General features: G+C 39.3%; 1 protein-coding gene across 1 annotated transcript in view; it reads left to right on the top strand.

Moving 5' to 3' along the window:
• Positions 1–12,214, top strand: part of VPS13B (vacuolar protein sorting 13 homolog B) — a 928,263-nt gene that overhangs the window by 446,327 nt on the left and 469,722 nt on the right. The window lies entirely within an intron of this gene.

Genomic DNA, 12,214 nt, shown 5'->3' with positions numbered 1-12,214 from the left:
AAACATAGCCAATGTGTGCTATAGCAAATTCCACTTTGGGTTAGTAATTAATTTCATGCAGTTTGAAAATTCACAAATGATTTAATTGTGAAGTGCATTATAATGATAACCAATACCAAAAATTTAGGATTTTGAGAAGTCATTTATTTATCAACTACACACAGATCAACTGTGCTGTCCTGCTCACATTCAGGTTGCATACATCATTCTTGCTCTGACCTCCTTAAACTAGAAATGGAATAGTGGAGAGAAAGTTAGGGGCAGCATAGTGCTGCTTGTAAGCTTCTTGCATAACTTTGGAGGAAGAATGGAATTTTGGGAGTCTGATGTTGTCAATGTATGGTTTAACAACGTATTAAGTTTGTGTATTTTTTCCTCAGCATGTGAATGTACATGCCAAAATGTGGCTGCTGTTACATATTTGAGTAAGGATCCATGTAGTTCCTGTTGTGACTATCTGGTCAGTGCTCTAGGGGTAAAGGGGGATGTCTTCCTATAATCATATTTGATTTCCACATGCATCTATCCATTTTTCATTTTAAATAAAATGAACAATGTGAACTTCGATTTAATATGTTAAAAAAAATCCATGACAAACTTTCTGAATGCCTGCATAAATCTGCATAATGCCTTTGAATTTCTTCATTGGATACTAGTGAAATATGGTATTGATTTTAAGCTACTTTTGCTGAACTGCAAACTCTCAGGAGGGGAAGAACAGTCTGCATCTCTAGCCTTGTTATCTACTTATCAGTGATTGGGCTGTAGTGTGATATAATCCCCTACTAATGAAAGGCTCTGGGATTTTGATTTTCAATAGTAATGCCCCATAATTGAAAAATCTACATCTGGCTGAAATGAAAAACTGAACCATTTTTGTTTATAATTGTAAATTGGATTCTTTTAATGTTTTTAATTATTTTTGTAAAAATATCTTAGTAATATTTCTGGAGGAGTAATTATAAAGCACATTTATGAAGGTATTTAGTATTATGATGTATAAAGAAGCAGTAAAACATGCCACAATATGCATTTGTCAGAAAGTTATGCACGTTTACACACTAGTGTGTTTTCTATTGATAAGATGGCTGTTTACATTTTTAAAAAGTAAATGGCTGCTTTCACCAAAAAATGTATCAGTTGCAGAAATCTGTAGTAGGTGTGGGTATATACACATGTACCTGTACACATACATTATATATAAAATGGAAATTATATATAATTTCCTCCATAGGTCATTAGCTGGGTTTGAATACACAATCTTCATTTCCACAGTTCAGACCTCTTTCACTTCAGCTGTAAGAGTAAAGTTGGGCAGGAGATGGTTTTCCCATCCAATGAGACTTTTTGAGATTTCTGAGTTTTCCCATCCCATATTGGGATAAAAGATCACAGAAATATTATCAGCAGTCTGTGGAAAAGCTGGGACTAGAGCTCATGGTCTCCTGGCTTGAGCTCAGTGCATTTTTTCATATACTAAAAAGCATTGTGTGGGAGTCTCTATCCCTCTTCCTCTGAAATCACATGACTGTAGGAGCTTATCACATATTTGCAAGTGCTCCTGCAGAAGGGGCCAAAATCACATTACTTGTATAAATTCAGTAGAGGTGGCAACACTAAAAGCCTTCAAAACTGATATTGATGGTCTTCACAGATGATCAGAGTAGCAAGTATTTCCTGTTGCTAGTTTGTTTTTTTGTCTTTTTCTACAATATGTTATTAGTGCAAACCCTTACAATATTCTATATAATTAAACCAATTAAGGTTGTTTTTTCTAATGCTCATTACTCTGTGCTGACCCACACTAATTTCAAAGATGTATACTCCTTTCACAGAAGTGAGTGGCTGCAGCAGTGATTCTTGGAAGAGGAAATGTAATCAGCAGTCACTGTCAGAAAACCCTACAGGCCATGCAGTAAAGTACCGAATGTCCATAGAGGTCTTACTCTATGCAAAGAGGTTAGAAAAGATCTGACACAATAAAGTGCAATAATCATTTTTTGGGTGCCTCAATTTTGGGATATCCAACCTGATATGTTGTAAAGGAAACCGATTTTCAGAGGGTGAATGGTTCAGTATTTTCTAAAAATCAAGCCTCTCTAAGACATCACAAGTGATACATCCCAAATCACTAGTTACTTTAAAAGATCTTGGCCTAAATATTTCACGTTTTTTTTTTTTTAAAAGTGTATAATTATCATGGGGCCTTGCTAGGGATCCACCCACACGTTGTCTGGATAGAAAGGATCCCTTACCCTCTTAGGTTATTCCTAAGCTGGTGAGAGATTTTAACTTTTATTTTGTAATGTGACTTTCCTTGTTTTTAAAAATAATTTGTAGTTATTGCGTATTTGATTAATTGAGACATAGTTTGAATTTTCAATATCTTATTGACTGATACATATTTTCAAAATATTCATAGCAAAATATCAAGTGCTAACATGTTCAAAACATCAGGAAAGATTTAGCAAGAGCATTCAGCTGTAAGAAAAAAAGGAGTTTTTCTAGTTTTCCAGGTCAGATAAGGTGAGTATATTGTTGATCCAGGTGGCAGTAGCTTTATTTACTGAGTAGTAACCCCTCCATTTAATCAAAGTGCTTTACTGATTGGCTGGTGTCAAAAGTTTTGTCCAGTCTTCCTTGACTGATGATGTCATAACGCAGAGGTCAACAAGGTGGGTAGGGAAAATATTGCCCAGTTTTCCACTAGAAAGGTGGAATTTAGTAATATATAATAATATGTACTTAGCAATATGTAATAATAATACGTAGCTCTTATACAATGGAAATATCAAGACAGGCTTAAAGGTAGCAGTACTTCTAAGCATTAGTCTAATATTTGACACATTTGGGTTAATTTTCAAAGAATTGCATGGGGTTTTAGTCACATAACTCCTATCTAACTTTAATGGATATAAAACCCCATCCACAGCTTTGAAAATATAGCCCATAGTGTTTCCTTTGTGGCTCTGTGTTCTGAAATGTAATGCATGAGGAGGAAAGCTAGTAAAAACATGTAATTTTTGTGCATTGTATATAATCCTTATGACTGCTCAAAAGAAAAAATAGCATACACCAGGATACATCGTACTCTAGCCATCTGTTCTACATAAAAATCACATATTTTACATTATTTGGGTATTAAAAATAATCACATCTTTAGTTCTCTAGATTTGTTATACTTCTCTAAAATACTTATGTTACCATCACTTTTGTAGTGGCTGGCAATAAGCCACAGCTGAAGGACAGCAAATTCAAAGGATATTTTTCTGTACCTTTTTGATCATTGATGAAACATTGTTAGAAAATAATTTAGAAGATTTTTTTCATTAAAATATTCCACTATACGTGAGACTCTGTGACAGATGCTATCAGTTTTTAAATTCTATTTATATTAAATATTTAGTTAAATTCAACTAGATTTGGAGCAGGGTTAGTCATTTCTTTGTTAAGGTTGAAAATAGATCCCCATTTGACCAGTGAGCCTGATTTTCAAAGCCCCTTCTCTTTCCTCCTCAAGAAAGCAACCTTTTTGAAAATTTGCATCCCATATCCTATTGCAGGGTAGAGTTTTCTGAGAAGTTTAGTAGAAATCGGGCAGTATTTTAAAGTTATGGTGTTTTGAAAAAATAGCTATAGTTTCCTGTTTTTATTATCCTGTATTTTGTTTGGTTGATTTTGCTGAGCAGAAGTGCCTTTTGGTATTTTGGGACAGTTAATTCAGGGCACAGGTTAAAAAGATATAAGCAGTTTTTAATTGCATAAACAGAAAGTAGTATCATCCTTGTTCCCTCATTATTACCCCATCTACCAAATATTAATATATACCATCTACCAAATATTAACGTTACCTCCTTATAACAAGATTACAAAGTCCCATTCTGTGTTCAAGGGTTCCATTTCCTGTAATCATGATGTCATTTTGATCTCTGTCTCTCTTTCTCTCATATGTAAGCAAATTTGGTAAGGTGCATTATTAAGTTTTAGTGGATAGTCTGTATTTATCTTAAACAAAAAGTGTTTCCTTTCATTACTAACAGTTATATATATATATATAATTTATACACCAGTGTTTGTTTCACATAATGTTTAAGCTTTATTTAATACCCCTAATTTAGGTTTGCATAGGGGTACTGATTGTCTTGGCACAAAAAATGTATTACCTGTATTTCGGTGTTCTATCTCCTCTGCAGACCCTGATACTTGGGCATCAGGTATTTATCATTAAATGGTTTTTGATGTTTTCATAGGAGATATATTTCAGAGTAACAGCCGTGTTAGTCTGTATTCGCAAAAAGAAAAGGAGTACTTGTGGCACCTTAGAGACTAACCAATTTATTTGAGCATAAGCTTTCGTGAGCTATAGCTCACTTCATCGGATGCATACTTTGGAAAATACAGAAGATGTTTTTATACACCCAAACCATGAAAAAATGGGTGTTTATCACTACAAAAGGTTTTCTCTCCCCCCACCCTACTCTCCTGCTGGTAATAGCTTATCTAAAGTGATCACTCTCCTTACAATGTGTATGATAATCAAGGTGGGCCATTTCCAGCACAAATCCAGGATTTAACAAGAACGTCGGGGGGGGGGGGGAGGAATAAACAAGGGGAAATAGGTTACTTTTTATAATGAATCAACCATTCCCAGTCTCTATTCAAGCCTAAGTTAATTGTATCCAATTTGCAAATTAATTCCAATTCAGCAGTCTCTCGTTGGAGTCTGTTTTTGAAGTTTTTTTGTTGAAGGATAGTCACTTTGAGATCAGAAATCAAGTGACCAGAGAGATTGAAGTGTTCTCCGACTGGTTTTGAATGTTATAATTCTTGACATCTGATTTGTGTCCATTTATTCTTTTACGTAGAGACTGTCCAGTTTGACCAATGTACATGGCAGAGGGGCATTGCTGGCACGTGATGGCATATATCACATTGGTGGATGTGCAGGTATACGAGCCTCTGATAGTGTGGCTGATGTTATTAGGCCCTGTGATGGTGTCCCCTGAATAGATATGTGGGCACAGTTGGCAACGGGCTTTGTTGCAAGGATAGGTTCATGGGTTAGTGGTTCTGTTGCGTGGTATGTGGTTGCTGGTGAGTATTTGCGTCAGGTTGGGGGGCTGTGTGTAGGCAAGGACTGGCCTGTCTCCCAAGATTTGTGAGAGTGTTGGGTCATCCTTCAGGATAGATTGTAGATCCTTGATAATGCGTTGGAGGGGTTTTAGTTGGGGGCTGAAGGTGACGGCTAGTGGCGTTCTGTTATTTTCTTTGTTAGGCCTGTCCTGTAGTAGTTGATTTGTAAGAAGAGTGATCACTTTAGATAAGCTATTACCAACAGGAGAATGGGTTTGTGGGGGGAGTGGAGGGGGAGGGGAAACCTGGATTTGTGCTGGAAATGGCCCACCTTGATTATCATACACATTGTAAGGAGAGTGATCACTTTAGATAAGCTATTACCAGTAGGAGAGTAGGGTGGGGGGAAAGAAAACCTTTTGTAGTGATAAAGACCCATTTTTTCATGGTTTGTGTGTATAAAAATATCTTCTACACTTTCCACAGTATGCATCCGATGAAGTGAGCTGTAGCTCATGAAAGCTTATGCTCAAATAAATTGGTTAGTCTCTAAGGTGCCACATAGGAGATACATGAATCTGTATGTGAAATCTCCATTTTTAGGAAGTGCTCATCAGGTTCTAAACTCTTGACATTTGTCAAATTTCTAAGTGTTATTGGGTTTTGTTTTTATAATTGTTTCACGATTTGTAAATTTTATATTGTTGCCAACATTGTTAGTTATGGAGGTGAGGGTGTGGGTTGTATGTTTATGCCTAAACACTGTATCCTCCTTTAAAATTATTTAGGGAAGAGAACGGTTGTAAAAACCTGCGATTGTCTGAAGCTGACATATACTGGGGAGGGAGGGAACGGGAGTGGTGATTAAGGAATAACTTTTTTACCTCTTCCAGATTCATCAGTGTCCATAGCACCCTATGCATGTTATCTTCCATTTCTGATTCTTGCAATTTGCTCAACTTTCAGAAGAAATATTTCTCATCTTGTTATTGCTCTTAAAGGTCTGTAAGGGTCTTTAAAAATCTGTTGAAATGAAAAGTGAGAAGTACAGTATTTTTTTTCTTCTATTTAGGATAAAATCTTCAAGGTGTTTCAAATAATGCATTGCATAGAGAGAAAGAAAACTTACATACTGATGGAGATTTGTTGGATCCAGCTAAAGACATCTGGGCCCAGCCTGCTTCATCCTTTTAGTTGCTAGCAGGCCTTGTAGGCTTTCTCTTTTTTCTCTCTCACCTATTATTTGAAGCCTTTGTAGGCTTGAGATAATAAAAATGGTCAATACCTTTGAAGATGTATAGTGGCTATCCTTAAACTTAGTTTATTTAAATAGGAACAGAGGTAGAAAGGGTGATCTAATGGGTAGTGTACTGGACTGGGAATCAGGAGACCTAAGTATAATTCCCAGCTTTACCATTACCATGCTGTATCCTTGAGCAAGTAATTTAATCTATATGCTGTGCTTTAGTTCCCCATCTGTAAAATTTTGATAATACCTCCCTACCTCCGAGAGGTGCGGTGAAGATAAAACCTATTAGTGATTGTGAAGGTGCTCAGATACTCCAGCGATGAGGGCCATTGTCTTTCTATCTGTCTAGACAGGCAGGTGACATTACCTCAGCATTGCAACATTCCCTTATTCTAAGGTATCTAGCTACCAAAAGCAAAAGTGGAAATTTTTGAGAATGACGGACTGCTTTATTCTGCTCCCCTTGATAAGGAGTCAAGACATCTAGAAATATAGGGGGAAATTTTCTTCAGCTTTATGGAGGATGAACAACAATAATTAATATTCACTCTTCAGAAAGATACTTCAGTGTTTTTCAGTCTGTGCATCATGCCCATTACTTAAATGAACTACTTAAATGAAGTACTAAATGAACCTGGGAGGCAGTGACCATGAGATGGTCGAGTTCAGGATCCTGACACAAGGAAGAAAGGAAAGCAGCAGTATACGGACCCTGGACTTCAGAAAAGCAGACTTTGACTCCCTCAGGGAACTGATGGGCATGATCCTCTGGGAGAATAACATGAGGGGGAAAGGAGACCAGGAGAGCTGGCTGTATTTTAAAGCATCCTTATTGAGGTTACAGGGACAAACCATCCCGATGTGTAGAAAGAATAGTAAATATGGCAGGCAACCAGCTTACCTTAACAGTGAAATCCTTGCTGATCTTAAACACAAAAAAGAGGCTTACAAGAAGTGGAAGATTGGACAGATGACCCAGGGATGAGTACATAAATATTGCTCGGGCATGTAGGAATGGAATCAGGAAGGCTAAATCACACTTGGAGTTGCAGTTAGCGAGGGATGTTAAGAGTAACAAGAAGGGTTTCTTCAGGTATGTTGGCAATAAGAAGAAAGCCAAAGAAAGTGTGGGCACATTACTAAATGAGGGAGGCAACCTAGTGACAGAGGATGTGGAAAAAGCTAATGTCCTCAATGCTTTTTTTGCCTCTGTCTTCACGAACAAGATCAGCTCCCAGACTACTGCACTGGGCAGCACAGCATGGGGAGGAGGTGGCCAGCCCTCTGTGAAGGAAGAAGTGGTTTGGGACTATTGAGAAAAACTGGACATGCACAAGTCCATGGGGCCGGATGCGTTGCATCCGAGAGTGCTAAAGGAATTGGCGGATGTGATTGCAGAGCCATTGGCCATTATCTTTGAAAACTCATGGCGTTCGGGGGAAGTCCCAGAAGATTGGAAAAAGGCTAATATGGTGCTCATCTTTAAAAAAGGGAAGAAGGATGATCCTGGGAACTACAGGCCGGTCAGCCTCACCTCAGTCCCCGGAAAAATCATGGAGCATGTCCTCAAGGAATCAATTCTGAAGCACTTAGAGGAGAGGAAAGTGATCAGGAACAGTCAGCATGGATTCACCAAGGGCAAATCATGCCTGACAAATCTAATTGCCTTCTATGACGAGATAACTGCTTCTGTGGATGAAGGAAAAGCAGTGGACGTGTTATTCCTCGACTTTAGCAAAGCTTTTGACATGGTCTCCCACAGTATTCTTGTCAGCAAGTTAAAGTAGTATGGGCTGGATGGATGCACTACAAGGTGGGTAGAAAGTTGGCTAGATTGTCGGGCTCAACGGGTAGTGATCAATGGCTCCATGTCTAGTTGGCAGCCGGTATCTAGCGGAATGCCCCAGGGTCGGTCCTGGGGCCGGTTTTGTTCAATACCTTCATTAATGATCTGGAGGATGGTGTGGATTGCACCTTCAGCAAGTTTGCGGATGACACTAAACTGGGAGGAGTGGTAGATACGCTGGAGGGTAGGGATAGGATACAGAGGGACCTAGACAAATTGGAGGATTGGGCCAAAAGAAATCTGATGAGGTTCAACAGGGACAAGTGCAGAGTCCTGCACTTAGGACGGAAGAATCCAATGCACCACTACAGACTAGGGACCGAATGGCTAGGCAGCAGTTCTGCAGAGAAGGACCTAGGGGTGACAGTGGACGGGAAGCTGGATATGAGTCAACAGTGTGTGCTTGTTGCCAAGAAGGCCAATGGCATTTTGGGGTGTATAAGTAGGGGCATTGCCAGCAGATCGAAGGACGTGATCGTTCCCCTCTATTCGACATTGGTGAGGCCTCATCTGGAGTACTGTGTCCAGTTTTGGGCCCCACACTACAAGAAGGATGTGGAGAAATTGGAGAGAGTCCAGCGAAGGGCAACAAAAATGATTAGGGGACTGGAACACATGACTTATGAGGAGTGGCTGAGGGAACTGGAATTGTTTAGTCTACGGAAGAGAAGAATGAGGGGGGATTTGATAGCTGCTTTTAACTACCTGAAAGGTGGATCCAAAGAGGATGGATCTAGACTATTATCAGTGGTAGCAGATGACAGAACAAGGAGTAATGGTTTCAAGTTGCAGTGGGGGAGGTTTAGGTTGGATATTAGGAAAAACTTTTTCACTAGGAGGGTGGTGAAACACTGGAATGCGTTACCTAGGGAGGTGGTGGAATGCCCTTCCTTAGAAGTTTTTAAGGTCAGGCTTGACAAAGCCCTGGCGGGGACGATTTAGTTGGGATTGGTCCTGCTCTGGGCAGGGGGTTGGACTAGATGGCCTCCAGAAGTCCCTTCCAACTCTGTTATTCTATGATATGATTCTACTTTTGTGTTCGCATATGACAAGTTTTCTGGGCCAGTAACAATAAGGAACAAACTTTTTCATAAGAGGAAATGTAAACAAGAACTTTTGTATTGAAGCTCCAAAGGGAAGTATGGAAGGACAGTCACTTGTCTGTCCATTATTCTTTGTTTTATCCTTTCATTGAGCATTTTCTTGACCTGTATACTGCAATATATGTCAGATTATTATAGTTGAGGTTAAAGTTGTAACTGTCTTTTAAATAAATTTTCTGTATCAGGTAGTAAATTAGGTAGTTGGCATATTTCCACTTCTTTGTACACCAGGAAATATTTGGGATTTTATATTTCTGGCCGGTTATTTTTGAGTTTGGTCTCTTTTTTTTATAGTTCCTGTGCCTGCTTTTGATTTTACATGGTTCTTTATCAGTTCCAGAGTCATACTGACAATGTAGTATAATGAAAAATAAATAACATGTCATTAATGGCTGAAACAATCTGAAATTGAAGATGCTTTGTTTCTGTTGGGTTTTAGCCTCCATTTAGAAAAAAACCCAAAAACCTAATTCTAACAATTTAATTATTTTGAAAAGGAAGTGATAAAAATGCTCATTTTAAAGACCATGAGTTATTATTAATCTATTATAAAATGTGTGTTATCTATAATATTAATGCATTAGTAAAACTGCACTCAGTGGTCAGGAGTGATCAATTATCTCTGTTTCTGGGATCAAAGCAGCCTAAAACTATAGTATAAAACCTAGCTGATTGGTAGTTAATTCAGTACAGTACTTTATATAAACCATAAAATCAGACCTGCTTTCTGATGTTAGTCAAACTATCATCTTCCGAAATATTTTTAATTACGAAGAAAACATAGACATTCAAAGCAATCTTCATATAATAGAAGTCTACCACTGGTCATGTATTGAAGAGAGAGGTTGTATTTTTTAATTATTGGGGTAGCTGGTAGTGACTGCTATATTTAGGTTGTCTAACACTTTTCACTATAAAAAATTCTCATGACCTTTTTTGAGCAGTGCTAACTTCTTCATTGTTTCAAGTATGCCTTTGAAATTCAGCAGGGAGAAAGCCTAGGGCCAGAGAAGTGCCTTTTCTTTGTCCCATGAAATTGTGTTGGGTTTAGCCAATTTAAAAATTACCATTTCCCTTCTATCATTTGCATTGTCCACAAAATGGTTTCAGCCTGCCAACATAATAACTGAACTTTAATATTCTAATCTAAATCCAGGCCCATATCACTGTCAAAGCACCATCAGTGACAATACACAATGAACTGGGAAACCTGGGAGCAGACAGCATCTCAGGGGCAGAGAAGGGGATCCAGCCTCAGCTTCCCTCGACACCCTACCTAACACATGACCCCAGTGGCTCGCCTTCCCATCTGGGGGCATCATTTAGGGCAGTAACTTCCCCCACCTCCAAGGAGGGGGAAGAGAGAGCTAAGCAAGGCTTTTCCGGGCAATCTTCTGAGTTGAGCACATTGCCCAATGCCCAGTGGTACTATGTCAGACAGGAGCATCCCCTACTTCCTTGTGAGAGTGAAAGAGCTGAGCCAGGAGGTTCCCCCAATCATCTCCTGAATCCAGCATATATGTCCTCAGTCTTCCATCTCCTCTCTGGAATAATAACCTTCTACTTCTGCCAGCTAATGTAATTTAATCCATTAGCTCAAGTGAAAGAAATCTGTGCTGCAATGCTTGAGCTTAATGGTTCAAATATGATGATGGTGCACAAAGAGAAGCCGGGGGGAGGGATAGCTCAGTGGTTTGAGCATTGGCCTGCTAAACCAAGGGTTGTGAGTTCAGTCCTTGAGGGGGCCATTTAGGGATCTGGGGCAAAAATTGGGGGATTGGTCCTGCTTTGAGCAGGGGGTTGGACTAGATGACCTCCTGAGGTCCCTGATAATCTATCATTATAGAATTTATTTTAATCTTTTTCCTTAAAAAATAAACAAAACAATAATCCCTAGGATGTTTCACTGATGAAAAACATTAAGGTTGCAAAGTTAAGCACTCAAAACTTAGGAAATGACAGAATTAAGTTTGCCTGTGCAATCTTTAATTACACAAGCACCTTCTTTTTCCCACAGTACCTCAGCTGCACTCAGTGCACAGGATGGGAAGTATTCAGGGAATACAGTGCTCTGTAGTATTCTTGCCTCACTTGCTCTAAACATTTGGAAAGTGTATAGAGATTGAGACAGGAAGAGAAAGAATATTCTGTTGGTTAAGGCAATTAATGCCTGCATAAACATTACACACAGGAGTCAAATTAAGGGTGAACAGGCAACCTAATTTGTCACATGTCCTGACTTCTGGGCGCTTGACTTTGCCACTCAATGTTCTGTTAACAGGTTGTGTGGGTTGTTTTTGTTTTTAATTTAATAAAAGACTTTGGAGGGGAGGCATCATGGTGTAGTGGATAGCCTGGGTGCTGCATGGAGAGTTGGAGATCTGGTTTCCATTCCCAGGTCTGCCACTGAGTTGCTGTATGGCTTTTGACAAGTCACTTCATCTCTGTGTCTCTGCTCCCTCTCACCTTTCTATTGTCTGTGTAGACCAGGGGTCTCAAACACACAGGCCGCATGCGGCCCATGGAGTTATTTCCTGCGGCCAGCCATAGGAGGCGGAGAAGAGGTGGGGCCGAGGCAGGGATTTGGGGAAGGGGGAGGAATAGGGGCAGGGAGGGGACGGAGTTGGGGCAGGGACTTTGGGAAAGGACACTGGGTCATCATTTTGCTAGGCACTGTTCAAAAATATGGTAAGGGATAAATCCCTGCCATGAATATCTTACAATCTAGTGCAAAGCTTTTGATGGAACTGGGACTTGCCAAATTCAATTTATTTGGGGGCTATTAGATGGGAACAACTTTTCCCACCTCCAGAGATGGGCAGGATTCAAATTAGTGACCTATAATCTGGGAGCATAATATAGTAAAATCTCATTTTGTGGGCAAGCTCGTGATATAAAGGTAAGGAAGGTGTCATTTCATTAGTGAAAACCTACAGAATCATA

This window comes from Lepidochelys olivacea (assembly GCF_965140295.1).
Source record: "Lepidochelys olivacea isolate rLepOli2 genome assembly, chromosome: 2".
In the NCBI taxonomy this organism is placed as follows: Eukaryota; Metazoa; Chordata; order Testudines; family Cheloniidae; genus Lepidochelys; species Lepidochelys olivacea.
This window is presented reverse-complemented; position numbering and strand designations above follow the sequence as displayed.